The sequence below is a fragment of the Acinonyx jubatus genome, chromosome A3 (genome assembly GCF_027475565.1).
Source record: "Acinonyx jubatus isolate Ajub_Pintada_27869175 chromosome A3, VMU_Ajub_asm_v1.0, whole genome shotgun sequence".
Taxonomy (NCBI): domain Eukaryota; kingdom Metazoa; phylum Chordata; class Mammalia; order Carnivora; family Felidae; genus Acinonyx; species Acinonyx jubatus.
The window spans coordinates 41,724,257-41,740,909 of NC_069388.1; the positions used below are offsets into that span (position 1 = coordinate 41,724,257).

The 16,653-nt window shown below is 39.6% G+C and overlaps 1 protein-coding gene across 1 annotated transcript in view; it reads left to right on the top strand.

Annotated features, from left to right (window-relative positions):
* PCSK2 (proprotein convertase subtilisin/kexin type 2) overlaps positions 1 to 16,653 on the top strand; it is a 272,390-nt gene that overhangs the window by 38,654 nt on the left and 217,083 nt on the right. The gene's annotated exons all lie outside the window — the stretch shown is intronic.

The window sequence follows — 16,653 nt, forward strand, 5'->3', positions numbered from 1 at the left end:
CTTAAATTCAACTTCCCCACAGTCAAACTTAATATTTTAGCCACAAAACAGCTCCATTTCCAGAATAGGAACTTTGGTCATTCCTGAATCCTCCATCAAATCCCTTCTGCCATCCTCCTATACTCACAGACTCATTCAATTAAGAGAAAATATTGTCTTATTAATTATTAATAAGATAAGTTATTTCCTTCTTAATTAAGGGAAATTAATAATCCAAGCAAGTTGCTCTCTGCACATTGATGGCTGCACAGCCTCTTCTCCAGAACTCTTGGGGGGACAGTGGATATAAAGTGGGCCAGACAGCTGAGTTAGAGATTTACACATGAGATTCTTTTGGAGTTGATAGAATCTGGAAACTCATTCTGGTGGGGCTTTTCATGTGAACATTTGGCTGGGTTTAATTTGGGCTTTAATTAGGAATGCAGATGAAACAGACGCCCCCAGCAGACCACCAACTGACAGGCCATAGGCAATTTTCCTTCAACTCCTCAACCCAGGGGATCCCCCATTCCCTGGAGTGGAAATTCTGCTCTGAGAAGCCACTTTATCTGCTTTCACAGTAAGACCCAAGCTGCCTGCTGCCAGCCCATGCCAGGCATTCTCAAAGGGTCTGTTGTAGAACCTGGCATCGTTATCTAAGGGAAAAGCTCTATTTTCTGTGTCATAACTCCATTGGCCCTGGCTGTACCAACTCAGAGCTTGGGGAATACCTTGGGAAGAGGTATTATACAGGACAGAAATCCTGTATGTCTCACCTATGGGTCCAGAGTGGATACCAGTAGACAAAGACCATTCTGGTGCACTGTGACATTGGTTTTCCCTACACTTCATCGCTGTCCCATGATCTTACCCTTTATGGTCCATTGTTTTTCTTTTATTTATATATTTGCTTCAAAGTCCCATTGAGTTCTCCTCTTCAACAATTAAAGATGTTTCCTCAAGACCATCCAGGGAGAAAAAAAAAAAAAAAAAAGAAACTGGGACAGAAGGAAAGAGAGGCTTGGGAAAGAAAACTGAGGAACAGTGAAACTAAGAAGCCATTGTTTGGGTCAGAGAGACTCCTTGGGCCCATTAGGTTAAGATATTCTTATACTTACTTGAAGTAATCTTTGAAATGTTTATTCTTGAAGTTTAGAGTGATATTTTCAAAAGAGAAGAAAATAAAATGGGCTAGGTAGTAAAGAAGGAGATCATGCACTAGTGATTCTAATCATTTGTCTTTATCTTCAAAATATTGTCTGTTATAACCAAAAGGGGCAGCTATTCCCCCATCACTACCTACTAGAAGGATCCTGGTAGCCATCTACCTCTACGTGGTGGGACAATCATCTGCCCTGCCCATGATCATTAGAAGATAGCAGGGACACTAACAATCATACATCTCCTGTACCTCTTCTCTGTCCTCTCATCAAGGGTAAATGTTAAGACTGTTGTCAATAATAAAGTCATTCTAGGAAATGAAAAAAAGCATAAAATTTCATAATTCTTTGGGGAAAAAAAACTACTAGTGATGACTGCCTCATTTCAAAATATTAGATCAAGCCCTGAGTCTTTCCTGCATGATGTTCTTGTGGTTATCTAATCTGGGCATCAGCTGATTGCAAAATATGGGGGTGACTATTCTTTTTTTCTTATTCCAGTATAATGAACATACAGTGTTACATTAGTTTCAAGTGTACAATATAGTGATTCAGCAATTCCATACCTTACTCAGTGCTTCTCACAATAAGGGTACTCTTAATCCCCATCACCTATTTCACCAATCCCCAACTCCCCAACCTCCCACTGGTAAACACCAGTTTGTTCTCTATAGTTAAGAGTCGGGGGGGGGGGGGTTGGTTTGTCTTTTTTTTTTTCTTTATTCATTTGTTCATTAAATTCCGTATTTGAGTAAAATATTATGATCCTTGCCTTTCTTTGACTGGCTTATTTCACTTAACATGATACTCTCTAGGTCCATCTATGTTGTTGCAAATGACAATAATTCATTATTTTTATGGCTGAGTAGTATTTCATTGCATATATATACCACATCTTCTTTATCCATTCATCTATCAATGGACATTTGGACTGCCTCCAGCATTTTACTATCGTAAATAATGCCACAATAAACATAGGTATGCATATGTCTTTTTAATGTTTTCTTTCATACTCTTTGGACAAATACTCAGTAGTGGAATTCTTGGATCGTAGGGTAGTTCTATTTTTAATTTTTTGAGGAACCTCCATACCGTTTTCTGCAGTGGCTGCACCAGTTTGCATTCCCACCAACAATGCATGAGATTTCCTTTTTCTCCTCATCCTCATTGGAGGGGGTGCTATTCTTAAACAAAAAGCATTGACTATGATCAGTGCAAGAGTAGCACTATAAAGACTCTGCCTTGTGGGTTTACAGATCTTAAACAAAAGGGTAAATATGTCAAGAATTAGGATACCTCAAGTTTTGGGTTCCAAGCACATTCACACAGGCTGCAAAAAGAAAAATAAATAGAAGGAGAGGAAGAAAAAGGAAAGGACCAGATAGCCAGAAAGGATTACTGGTCCAGGCTTTTATCTCTTGGGTACATGTTTTAAGTTACATTTTAGGAGCCAACATCTTAAGGGCAAGTTGTTTTATCATTCTCTGAAACGTGTTATCTCCTAGACTCATGCCTGCAGCCCTAGTTTCCTTCTTCCTCCTGTCTCCACATTTCTTCCTGGCTTTTATCACTCGCTGTCCTGCAGCTGGGGAAGGATGATGCAAAACCCAAGCAACCAGGCCTATAAGAGCAGGGGGGTTTGAGTAGCTACAGGCTTTCAGGGCTGAATCTACTAGGTAGTTTTTAGTCATAGAAACTACCAAGATGTGCTATCAGCTCAAGAAATAAGGGAAAAGGTAGAGGATCAGACTTGACTTTGGTTTTGTTCTGGCTTCAGAACAAAAGTTTCAAGGATGGTTGACCCTCACCTAGCAAATACTTTTTGTGTTTAAGAAAAACAACAGAAAGACTGGAAAAGGATCATATGTGCTTTTTGTCCAGGCCAATAAAGTTCTGCTTTCAATATGTTCATATTCATTCACTAAGTGTCAGGACAACAGCTAAGAAAATAGATTCTGATGCAGATTGTTTGAAAGGTGTTCTCTCGCCTTTCCATCTCTTTCTCCTAAATGCGTCTTGCTTATTTCTGGATATCTTTGCACAGCACAGTTCTGAATACATAGAAGATGTTCAATAAATAACTGCCAAATGAATGGATGATTAATAATTTTTTCTCAGGGTTTTAATCCATGAAAAAGTTCTTCTCATCTTGTATTTTTGTCCTTATTCTAAAATGTGCACCCTCTAGGAAACAGCATAGCCTTCTCTTTAGCTCCTCCTTTCAGTATATTCTTAATTGTAGGTAAAAGAAACAAGTTACCATTTTATGACTTCCAGGCCCTGTCACTGAGAACCCCATGAAGAACCAGTTATTTATTTATTTATTTATTTATTGAAAAAGAGAGAGTGTGTAAGGGAAGGGTGGAGAGAGAGGGAGAGAGAATCCCAAGCAGTCACCACACTTGTCAGCATAGAGCTCAATGTGGGGCTCGAACTCACAAACCATGAGATCATGACTTAAGATGAAATCAAGAGTTGGAGGCTTAACTGACTTAGCCACCCATGTGTCCCAAGAGCCAGTTTTTAATTTCAAAAGTCCAATACACTGGGTTGCTGATCATATTCACGGTCCCGGTAGAACCACCCACATGAGGGCAATATGTTTGGAAAGTTTGGGTAGCTAAAATAATTTAAAGAGGGAATCATTAAACCCAATGCTGGGCTGAAATAATAAAACTAGAAATGACTTCTGAGCATCAAGGTTAAGAACAAATATCCCCTGCCCAAAATGTCTGTGGGATTTGTTAAACTTCAGCTAAGAGCAACGTCAATGAGTCTTGAAACCAAATCTGACTGCAGTCCACAGTCTACATACCAACTCCCCACAGCTCTGCAAGTGGCTTAAAAGCTGCAGAGAATAGATTTGTTTAAGATAATATTTGTTTCACAGTTACGTTGAACCCTGTTTGCATATCTGACATAGCGTTGAAATGAAATACATTAAAAAACATGAAGGTTCCCATCGTTCAATGAGCAACACACATTAGCCATATGGAGGCCAAATAATTTAACAACAAATAATCTGAACGTCATTTGTTGAGAAAAGTTAATTTGATTTGAGAATTACAAACACTTATTCCCTTCTCAGAGCAATTTTACTAGACCACATAGTGATCACTTGAAATCATTTTAAAATCATTTTGCAAGTCAGAAACTCCTATCAGTTTGCTGAAAACTCGTCTCAGTTCCCATTCTCAAAGAATGGATGATGTCTCCCTCGCATTCTATCTATAGAACTTTTACTTCTCTAGCTTCTTCTTCATCCGAACACATCCCCCTGTCTAATGACCGTAGATGGCTGACACATGATCCAATAGTGACCTACTTTTGTTCTTTAAGGGTCTACTCTGAGCATATTCGTGGATTTTTGAGGGTGCTGCAAAAACCCACAAAAGTTACGTTCACTGGATAACTCTACAATAACTTCATAGAACCATACCATCAGAACAAAAAAGAAGTTTTCTCATTCTTTAAAATTAACTGGACAAGACTGGTGTGATTTGTTGGTAAAATTCTGAATAATGAGCGGGCCAGACTTTCTTTGTCTGTGGGATTTAATAATACACTAATTGATATTGTTTTAAAAAATGGATTTATTAGCATGCTTCAAACTCAGGTGGTGGACAGAAGCTGAGAAAGGCTTGTAATTGCTCTGGGTCCTTTTCTTACACGACATAATAATGCTTTTAGATCTAAGTCAGGTGCAGTAATTTAGCCATGACTGGCGAACACCTAGAAAAGCTGTACATAGACTCAGATCAGAAAGATTAAGCATGGATGACATGGAAACCATGACCTGAAGAAGCCCGTGAGATGATCAGAGCAATTATATAGCAATTTACTCACAATCTTTAGATTGTGACATCTTTCTGAAAAGAATACTGGAACTTCAGCAGTTCAAAGCAAGCAAACCAACTCGTTTACCTTTTCCTCCACGAGTAACATACAATTTTGTCACAATTGCTAAGCTCTTAGCATACAACCCTTTTCAAACACAGTCATACACATCAGTCATAGTAACTTTTTATAATAATCATGTGCCACTTGTATGTATTGTGCCTGATTTATAGTATTAAATAACTAATTGATTTCTTAGATTAAAAGTTAGGAGAAGAAAAGGAAAAGCATCACTATCTTGTGAAAGATCTACCTTCAAATGGAAAATTTCATGGAAAAAAATGTCTTCTTGCACTTTTTGGTTGTTTATTGTTTTTTTGTCTTTTGGGTTTTGTTTTGTTTTGTTTTGTTTTGTTTTTTGGTTTGGTTTGGTTTGGTTTTTCATTTTGATCAAACCTTTAGCCAGTGGATAACTAGTAGAATTTGGGGTGTCCTGTCCTTACCATCACAGTGAATGCGTGAGAGCCTCTCAGCCTGAGGGACAGTAAAAATAGAAATTAGATAGTTTGAGTGCCTTTTAAAGTGAATTTATACCCAAAGAATCGATTGTTTTTTATCTTCATACTTGTTAACTCTAACACGGTGAGGTTTGAGGTTTTGAGATGCTGCTCTAAGAAATGTATAGGACTTCTCCAATCTATCTTCCAAATGCTTCACTGAGGGGGGGTGGGGGGGAAAGAAGCAGAGAGACTTAATTATATGTTACTTATTTTAAAAAATAAGCAGGGTAAGTTTACTGTATAGCAAATATAATAGTATTTGTAGAACTTCTACTCCAGAAGCCACTCATGGCTGCCTTTACTCCATTTTCTCATTTTCTTGTAGCATGAGTTAGACCAACCTGAAATGGAGGTACAAAGTCACACATGAGTTTTTTAAAACAACTCAAGTCCCCAGAAATGGTGACCATCTTGTGCAATCCAGGTTTAGGTGTCCTGGTTGGACAAGGGAACAACATATTTGGAATTAGGATTCTCATAGGGAAAGGAGTGTCCACGATGTATAATTGTGACAGTCCAGTAGACCACAAACCAAACAGAGAGTTAACCATTGGTGGGTTCTGGAAGTAGAATGAAATCTCTTTATGTCTTGGGGTTAAAGTACAGATTAGCCAGAATTCCTAAGAAAGACTCCTTCCTACCTAATAATAAATGGTTATGGGATAATATTTGTTCATGGGCTAATAAATGTTCATGGGTGTCTCTGGCACATCTACTCTAAACAGAAATAAAGTAAAAAGATATAGAACTGAAATAAAGTGATGTTGAAGCTACATTGCAAAGAAGAAGGTAGACAATGAGAAACAGAAGCACAGGAAAATTGTAAAAAATAAAAAATTTTTGACTGGTGGAAAATGGAGGAGACCCATCCCCACACCCAATGCAACAACTACCCCCATCCCCACCCCCAACCTCCTAACAGTCTCTCAAAATCATGGAACCAAGTGGTCCCTTCAGTGAACTGGACATTTCCTATTGTAAATAGTTCAATTTTCTATCATAAAAAAGGAAACCATGTTGCCAACCCTAAAAGGGCAAATACCTAAAAGAAGAGCATAGCAAAGTTAAGCAAATATCATTTCTTCCTCCCTTCTTCTGGTTTTTCCTCCCTGCCTCTCTCTACCTTATTTCTTCTCCTCAAGAATCCATAAGCAGCAAACACACACTTCCAGAATGTGCTTTGTGTCTCAGGCTCCAAGAGAAAAGCTGTTTTACAAAAAAAAAAAAAAAAAAAAAAAGCTATAAATGCAAGCGAATGCACATACAATGAAATCCATTAGGAAGGAATTTTGGCTCAGACCTCCCCATGCCCAGCCAGCCAGCTAGTGACCCTCTGCGCGTTAGTGAGGAGAAAGCAAGGACACAGTCCTTCAATGATCGTGCTCATGACATTTCTGCAGGAACCAGATCACTGAGTCAGAAAAGAACAGAGAGGAGGGCTCCAGGGTTTCCTCTCACTTTAATTTGATAACAGTTTAAGAACAGTGAGTGTTAGATGCTGCCGTTTTATTTGGGTTCCTGCAAAAAGCAAACCCTGAGACAAGAACTCAGAAGAGGGTCATTTATTTGGGTGGTTGGTCCTAGGAAACACGAGGGAAAGACTGAAATTAAAAAAGGAAGTGAGGAAAGCATATAGAGGGTGGATATTTTAGCAGGTTTTCATCGTAGGCACCAGAGGCTCAGTCCCACCGAGTTCTCTCTGAGAGTGATGTGTAGGATGTGCTTTAGACTTGTCCCACAAGGAGTGAAGCTGATTGAGGAATGATTAATCTACAGGCTCTGTCTCATGTTTGAGTTGATCCCGAATGTTAAATCCCTATCGCTTTGGGCTGCCTTGTGCACAGGCTGAGTCTCAGGATGCGGGAGAAAGCCCTAGAGCAGAAAGATAGCAGAGAAGCCGTGAGCAGTCGCAGGTGAACTCAGAGGTGGGCCCAGAGAGTATAGGCTTGAAATCCACAGCTACTGTCACAAATCACACAAACCCAATGCTGTGCTGAGGACTTAGCATGCATCATCTCGTTAGCCCTAACCCTCAAACGTCGTCTGTGAATTACATACTGTCAGATTCCCAGTTTACAGGTGTGGCAATAGGACCTTAGGGAGGCTCGTCCCACAGTTTGTAAGAAATCTTCACCACTGCGCAGTGCTGCTGTCTTGGACTTGTAGTTCATAAATTAATTTTCCCGGCTCCTTTGCACAAAGATTGTGTTAGGACCAGGTTCCTTGTGGATGGGAATGACCTGTGAGGCACTGAGACGTGGTACATCACTTTCTAACTTTCCTAATAAATTTTCATAGTCAATATTGACCATGTGTAGTTTTTACCACACCCACTTCAGAATCCTACTTGGATTCCTCTCTGAATGTAAACAAAGATGGTGTCTTAGCTTGAATTTCCTGGAAATGTGCTCTGAGATGGAGAGTTGCATGTGTAAAAGATGTTGTTAAGAACGCTAGCTGGGCATGAGATTGAAAACAGCGTTGTCTCATGTGGCTCTCTCCATCTTGAAACCAATAATACACTCAGATCCTTCCTGTGCTTCACACCCCTCTGCTTCCTCTTCCACTTTAGGGCTCGTGTGACACCATTGGATCCATCCAGATAACCCAGCATGATCTCTCTCTCTTAAGGTCAACACACCAGTAAACTTAATTTCCTCTGCAAAGTCCCTTTTACCACAAGACGCAATACAACCATGAGTAACACTAGGGGCAGGAGACCATGGGTGTCAAAATTCTGCCTTGAGCCTTGACCTTCCTGGAAGAGTTGGCATGCCTTCTAGGGTCAATAGCTCCTTCTAGACAGCCCAGCTTCCCCTCACTGCCCTCCTCCGGGGATTGCATTTAACTCAGAGGAAAAGGAATTTGGAAGCACACAACCTTGACCATGCTTGGAGCCCAAAACAATGAAGCCAAGAAACCCATGTGGATTGCACTCTGACTTACCTTTGCACTCTGATTTGCACTTAAGATTTGAGCTCGGCAGGTGTAAACCTTCCATGGGGCATATATTTGGAAAGTGACGTGACAGCATCCAGAGAAAAAGTGTGTTGGGAGACAATGTTCCCAACCTGTGTGAGGGAGTCTTCAGAAATGCTCCAGCCTGTGTGAAAAGCTAATCTGCCCTAATCTGCTGGCTTTATTATGCAGCAGGGAGCAACAGTTCAGTATCTCCTCTGGGCATTGCAGATATGCCTAGCCTCCTGCTTCAAAGAGCTGCTGCTCGTGCTATAATTAAGTATTCGTGGGGAACAGGGGAGAATTATTTACCATGAATTCAGAAAGGCAGAGAGAAAGCTGCTAATGAGTAGGCCTGGTTTTTCCTAGATGTTGTGAGCATATTTTTAAATGATTACTACGGTTCACGCTGCCAGGCTTACTAAAAGGAAGGAGGAGCACTCTGGGAGACACCATTCTAGCAAGCCCAGAGATCTCTGGGGAGTTTTAACTTTCTTTGAGAGAATTCTAACGAGCCCCAGTGCAGAGAAAAACAACACAAAGAGAAGAAAGTGGTTCTGTATCAACTTTATAACTCACAAGATAAAGACTCTCAAACGGTGAGCTGGCAAGCTTTTAGGACTTCTAGGCAAAATCTTCAATGTGTGTAGAGCAAATTTCTCCCAACCTGCCTTACCTGATTCCTTCCCCAACCTTTCTCAAGATGCAAAAGGAACTGTCTTTAAATACCTAAAATGTTTTTCTTGTTTCCTCTAAAAATGAGCATTTTATGTATGCTTATTGAATTCACAATGTAATTACATTATCTGGTTGCTTGCTAGCAAACTATTTATTCATTCCTCAAATATTTATTGAGTTCAACTACATGCCGAGCACTGTTCCAGGTACCAGGGCACAACAGGGAACAAAATAGACAAAGTTCTTCTCCCATGAAGCTTATATACTACCGGGGATGAAAAAGAAGAAAACCAGATACTAAAGTAGGTATATGACTGTTGGCAAACATATTATGAAAATGAATAGAGCAAAAATGGGAGGAAGAGAGGGCCAGGGGAGGGGGTGTTTCCATTTTATAAAAAGCATCCAGGGTTGTCTACTCTAGTCAGGTGATATTTACACATAGACCTGAAGGACGTTAAGAAAGGTATCCTCTGGCTATCTGCAGAAAGGGCCTTCCCAGCAGAGGAACCACCAAGGATAAAAGCCAGGTGTCTAGGGTACACTTGATGTGTTTTAAAAAATAACAAGAATTCCAGTAAGGCTGGGAAGATGTGAGCCGAGGAGAAGGGGGAAAGAAATGAAGTCAGAGAGGAGCAAGGGAACAAGACCACGGTCAGGTAAGGACTTCTCATTGATTCTGAATGAAATGTGATTTCTCTGCCTCAAAGTGAATAATAATAGACTGTGGCTGGGCATGGGGGGGGGGGCACAGCTGGAAACCAGGGAGATCAGTGTTAGGTGATTGCAGCATTCTAGAAGAGAAAGGCCGGTGGCTTAAGCCAGGGTAGAAGTTAGTGGAGGTGGCAAGAAACAAGTCAGATTAGGGGACATATTGTGAAGGTAGAGTCTTTCAATTTGCTGATTCTTTTGTTGATGGATTAGATAAAGAATGGGAGAGAAAGGGAGAAGGCAAAGGTGGAAATGGGGACGGTATGGAGTCGGCATTTATGTCGGTGGGCAAAATGAGGAAAGAAGCAGGTTGATGGGGAGTGGGTAGGGAATCAAGAGTTTAGTTTGAAGCATGTTAACTTTTGGAACTTGCACTGAGTATCCAAGTGGACAAGTAAAATAAGCAAATGATTTAAAGATCTAGGCTAGAGGTGGGAGTTGGAGACATAAATTGGGCGTCACCCACATATTGACAGCATTCAATGCCATGAGACCAGTTGAGATTATCTAAAACATGAGTGTAAATTGGACAGACAAGCCATATGGGACAGAGTCCTAGGGCACTCGAACATTTAGAAATCTGGGAGATAACTTCAGACCTGCAAACAAGACAGAGCAGTGACAAATGATGTAGGAAGGGGATTGGCAGGTCAAGCCAAAACCAATCTAGTCAATGTGTTTCTGAGCTCAGTTGAATTTTACCAGAATAACTTGACTGTCCTTGTATGTATTTCTTACTAAAACCCCTTAGAGGTATCAATAAGTTTCTTCAGCTTTTTCCTATAATCTATTTTTTCTCAAGAGGTATTGTAATTCATAGTTATGAATTAGAAGCTTATGAAATAAAAATGGGAGCATGAGTTTTGTGTTTCTTTTTCTTTTCTAATTTTTATTTAAATTCTATTTAGTTAATATACGGTGCAATATTGGTTTCAGGAGTAGAATTCAGTGATTCATCACTTACATACATATGCTCATCATATCAAGTGCCCTCCTTAATACCCATCACCCATCTAGCCCATCCTCAACCCACCTCTCTCCATCACCCCTCCGTTTGTTCTGTCTTTAAAAGTCTCTCCCTCTTTTTTTTTTTTGAAAGAGAGAGAGAAGAGAGAGAGTGTGCAAGCAGCGAAGGGACAGAGAGAGAGGGAGAGAGAGAGAATCCCAAGCAGCCTCTACATTGTCAGTGCAGAGCCTGACATGGGGCTCAGACTCACAAACCGTGAGATCATGATCTGAGTGAAAATCAAGAGTCAGACAACGCTTAGACAACTGAGCCACCCAGGTGCATCTGTCTTTAAGAGTCTCTTGTGGTTTGTTTCCCTCTCTCTTTTTTCATTTTCTTTTGTTCTCCCCTCCCATATATTCATCGGTTTTGTTTCTTAAATTCCACATGTGAGTGAAATCATCATATTTGTCTTTCTCTGATTGACAGTTTGCTTAGCATAATGCACTCTAGTCTATACACGTCATTGCAAATGGCAAGGTTTCATTCCTTTTGATGGCTGAATAATATTCCATCATATATATATATGGATTAGATAAGGAATGGGAGAGAAAGGAAGAAGGCAAAGATAGAAATGGGGATGGTATAGAGTTGGCATTTATGTCGGTGGGCAAAATGTAGAGAGAACAGGTTGATGGGGAGTGGGTAGGTAATCAACCCTATATATATATATGTATACACACATATATATATGTATATATATATATATATATACACACACACATATATATACACATATATATATACACACACACACATATATGTGTGTATATATATATATATATATATATATATATATACCACATCTTCTTTATCCATTTATTAGTCAATGGACATTTGGGCTCTTTCCATAGTTTGGCTATTGTTGACAATGCTGCCATAGACATCAGGGTACATGTACCCCTTTGAATCTGTATTTTTGTATCCTTTGGGTAAATAGCTAATAGTACAATTGCTGGATCATCGGGTAGTTCTAAGTTTTATGTCATGGACAGTGCTGTGTCTGGGCTAGGTGGTATACTTTGAAGAAGAGAATCACATTTGACTCAGAATGGATAAGAATCAAGCTTTTAAAAACTCAAGCCCGGGGTGCCTGGGTGGCTCAGTTGGTTGAGTGACCGACTTCAGCTCAGGTCATGATCTCACAGTTTGTGAGTTTGAGCCTTGCGCTCTTGTCTCACAAAGCCTGGTCTCTCTCTGTCTCAGAAATAAATAAATATAAAAAAAATTTTTTAATAAAAAATTTAAAAAATAAAAACTCAAGCCCAATTAGACAATATCTCAGAGCTAAGACCTGGTTCTGGGAGCTCCTGGGTGAAATTACTGGAAAACAGCCTATGTGACATGGAGAATCTAAGCTGGGCACTTCTTTTCTAATTTTTAGGAGCTATAAAAACCATGAGAAGCATCAAGTTTGACTGTAAACCCAAAGGAAAGAAACTTAATCTCCAATTAAGAAAAATAAAAATGCAAGCTGTGTTGATTCAATTCAGATCACATTTTCATGCATTTCAGAAAGATAGAGTTCTTAAAATAATTTCCTGTTAAGATTCAAAATCTGTCTAGAGGGTAATTTCTCACTCCTTAAACCACTGCTCCCAAATGAATTTTATTCAATGCTTAGCTGATGGAGACTATTAGTGTTCCTTTTTTTAAAAAAAAATTTTAATGTTTATTTATTTTTGACAGAGAGAGACAGAGCATGAGTGGGGGAGGGGCAGAGAGAGGGGGAGAGACAGAATCCGAAGCAGGCTCCAGGCTCTGAGCTGTCAGCACAGAGCCCAACGCTGGGCTCGAACTCATGGACGGCGAGATTGTGGCCTGAGCCAAAGTCGGACGCTCAACCGACTGAGCCACCCAGGCACCCCTAGTGTTCCTCAATGAAGACATAAAAAAATGGTTAAAATAGGTATGTCTATGCAGCTACTGACTTTTCCTGAGATAATATTCTGTGAGACAGTTAGCTTTGGAGTTGGATATGCCTCAGAAAGATTTTATAAAAACAAAAACAAAAAACAAACAAAAAAATCCCACCACTCTTTAAAACTCTCTGGGTATTTTTTATTGGTTTGGCCATTTTTCCTTTATGATGCACGTTGACATGTTTGTGATCACGTCTCCATCTGTAAACAGACATCCTCTTAAATACAAGCCAAGGGAATTTTGAAAATGAATGGAATTGAATTCCTACCATTTTCAGTAGTTTCAAACCCTTATGGGTTGAGGAGAGGACACAAGTGAAGCCAGGTCTAGAAATGAGTAAACAGCAGTTATACAAAGAGATTCATGTCTGAATAACAGCCGGTTGCTGGAGTTTATCTAATTGGTTTCCCATTATCTGTACTGAAAATGTTGTGTTTTCTATCTTCTCTTCGGCAAGTATGTCCCATTTAGCAACAAAGAACTTATTGCCCAAGAGAAAACAGGTAAGACAAAACAATTTTCCATTTTCCATTCCCCTTGAAAAGGGAGAGCAGCCCACCCCATGTAAAGAATTGCTTTAATGGATGTTAGTTTGTAAGGACACCTCAGAGAAATGGCAAGAGAAAGCCCTCCCAAGAGAACTGAAGAAAAACAAAGTGATTCAAACCCATTGTGTGGAAAGAGATTCAAATGATTGTCTACTAGGAAGAAAAGGAGCATGCTCCACCGGGGCAACATGAGGTCATTATTGGACTCTCATACTAGTTCTGATGACCAGTAGCTAAGTTTCCTTGAACAACCATTGTATCTTACAGTCCTCAGTTTCTTTATCTGTACAGTGAGGAGCGTAGACTAGTCTCCAAAATTCCCCTCCAGATCTTAGTGTCTGAGATTACAGGGGTCCTGAAGTCCTTCCACCTGGTTAATGTCAAAACCAGGACTAGATCCCAGATATTCCCACTAGGTTGTGCTCCTTCCTTTGCATATCCTTATTTTCATCTCAGAAATGGGATTGTTTTTTCTTTAAAACAATACTCCAAAGTATTTAGAACTACAATTTATGTTAGTATTTTCATCTTTTAAAATTTTTTTTGCTTATTATTTATTTTTGAGAGACAGAGAGAGAAATCATGAGTGGGGGAGGGGCAGAGAGAGGGAGACACAGAATCGGAAGCAGGCTCCAGGCTCCGAGCTGTCATCACAGAGCCGAATGTGGGGCTCGAACTCATGAACCCTGAGATCATAACCTGAGCTGAAGTCAGACTCTTAACTGACTGAGCCACCCATGTGCCCCATTAGTAATTTCATCTTTTGGAAGAGAATTTCATATCCTGTTCAAACCAGTCCATTGGAGCCCTAAAACTTCACTTGTTGTCCAAGGGAAACGTTAAGTGATGAGGTAGAGGTTATTCATCCACCTTCAAAGAGAATAACTTCTCTATCATGTTTTATAAACTGGGATGTGGTGTAAGATTTCATTTGACAGGGTGGGTGTGGGAGAGTGAAGGTAAGTGAACTAAAAAAAAAAAATTGTTTGAAAACCACTGATTTCTAAATAAGTCCTATTCTCCAACTCAGTCAATTATTGTGTGTAGCCAGGGTCATAAACCCAAGCCTGGAGAGGCCAGGCAGGCAAGTAAGTTATAACTGAGGTGGATTGGGTGTAAGCAAAGCGGTAACTCAAGAGGACAAATGGCAAATATCTTCTGCCACTTGCTGGGGAACACAAGAAGGAGTGGTGAGGACCCGAGAATCGGAGTACACACCCTGTCAAAAGGCAGCAGCTGATCCTTTGCCTCACAAAAATTAAGGCCCGTGGTTACCAGATTTCTCGATTTTTTAACAAAACCAGAAAATATCCACCGTTCTGTAAAATCTTTGTGCTTTCAAAAAATTTTAGTGACAAAGTCAAAAATTCTTAACACACTAGAAAGCTAAAGAAAATATGTCAACCAAACAGATTTGTCCATGGGACACCATTTTGTAATCCCTGCCTCCCAAGATGGGATGATCCAGCATTTGGCAAGACACTTTCATGACTAGCCCCTGACTTCACTGTTTGCCAATGTGGTCCCCATAAAAATTCTTCCTTAAGGCGGTCCCAAAGCTACCTCCTTAAAGCGTTGGTCCACAATCCAGGTTTTGCTTCCAGAGCCAAATGATTTCATCCTCCATGTGAAAACTCTTGAAACATTTGAAGTTGGTGACCATGCCCCCTGGACCTTCTTCAGAGTAAACATTTGTAGTTTTTTGAGATGTTTTAAAGGAATTTTGTGCTCATCTCCTGTGCCTTCCTGATTACACCTCTCTGAACATTGTCTGAGAACTAAACACAATCCAGCTCTGGCATAATGAGGTGAGAGTAGCACTGGACTTTCACTTCCTGTGTCTTGAAAACCATTCTTCTATTAATACACCATAGGATCACATTAGCCTTTTTAGAAGTCACAGACCTTATTATTGACTGATACTGACCTTACAACTAATTTTTATTAGTCTAGTGTCTTCCCAAATATGCACAAACCAATCCATCTTTATAGGATTAGGGTATTGGTCCTAAAGGAAGGACTTAGGTTTGACTTTGATTTCTTCCATTTTGTTAGAGTTCATTATTATGACCTGTCAAGATTTTATTAGATACTGATTCAGTCTCCTTTCAGCTTTCTGTCATCTACGACTTTGATCAACATCAAGATCCTCAACCAGTTCTCAATAAAAATGTTAAATAGGACAGAGAAATGGCAAAGCTCGGAATCTTTTGTCCAGTAGGATATAAATCTATTAATATAGACTCTAAGGAGTATCTCACACTGACCCCACATTGAAAGGAAATTATAAAGCACCCCAAATCCCAAAAATATCATTCAGGTCAGATGAAAAACTGTCTCACGAGGGAGGCTATTTGAAGGCTGTTGATATGGCTTGACTGCATCACTCTGAAATCTAGTTGATTCGTTTGTGTACACCTGCTCTCTGAGCAATCAGTTTGTTTGCCTCGGAGCAATCTAACCAGTTATTCACATGACCCAAATCACTAGACCAACCAGTTTTCAATCTGGTCTTTTGAGATAATTTGAATTCACTTGATAACTTGTTCACACATCTGCAACTGGTTGATGTTTAATTATGAAAAGTTTCAATCAAAGAACCAAAATCAATGAGTAATCATCAATGCTAATCATGAGAGTACCAGGTGGCATTGAAGTGCGGACCAAATAAAATTCCTCTAAAACTTAATAAAGTGATTCCTTTTAAGCGAGTAAGTCAAGGCATCTCAGAAATAGACTAATTCAACTAAACATCATATTCTCCGTGGCTAAAATATAACCTGTCATTTGACTTATATATAGGAGCACTCAAAAGAATTTCTTTTTTTTATAATAAAATTAAGTGCCTTTTTTTAAATATGAAATTTATTGTCAAATTGGTTTCCATACAACACCAGTGCTCATCCCAACAGGTGCCCTCCTCAGTGCCCATCGCCCACTTTCCCTCCCTCCCACCCCCCATCAACCCTCAGTTTATTCTCGGTTTTTAAGAGTCTTATGTTTTGCCTCCTTCCCTCTCTCTTTTTTTTCCTTCCCCTTCCCCATGGTCTTCTGTTAAGTTTCTCAGGATCCACATAAGAGTGAAAACATATGTTATCTGTCTTCAAAAGAATTTCTCTACCGCTTAATCATGAGACTTGGGCAAGTCACTTAACCTTCTTTAAGTACCTCTGTTTTACCATCTCTATGATTAAATAGCAATGAAAGTCTAAATGTCTGGAAATAAATTGCCTTATTTTAATCTCTATCAGGGAATCACAATGAAAGCACAAATGTCGACAAATAAGTGTTTA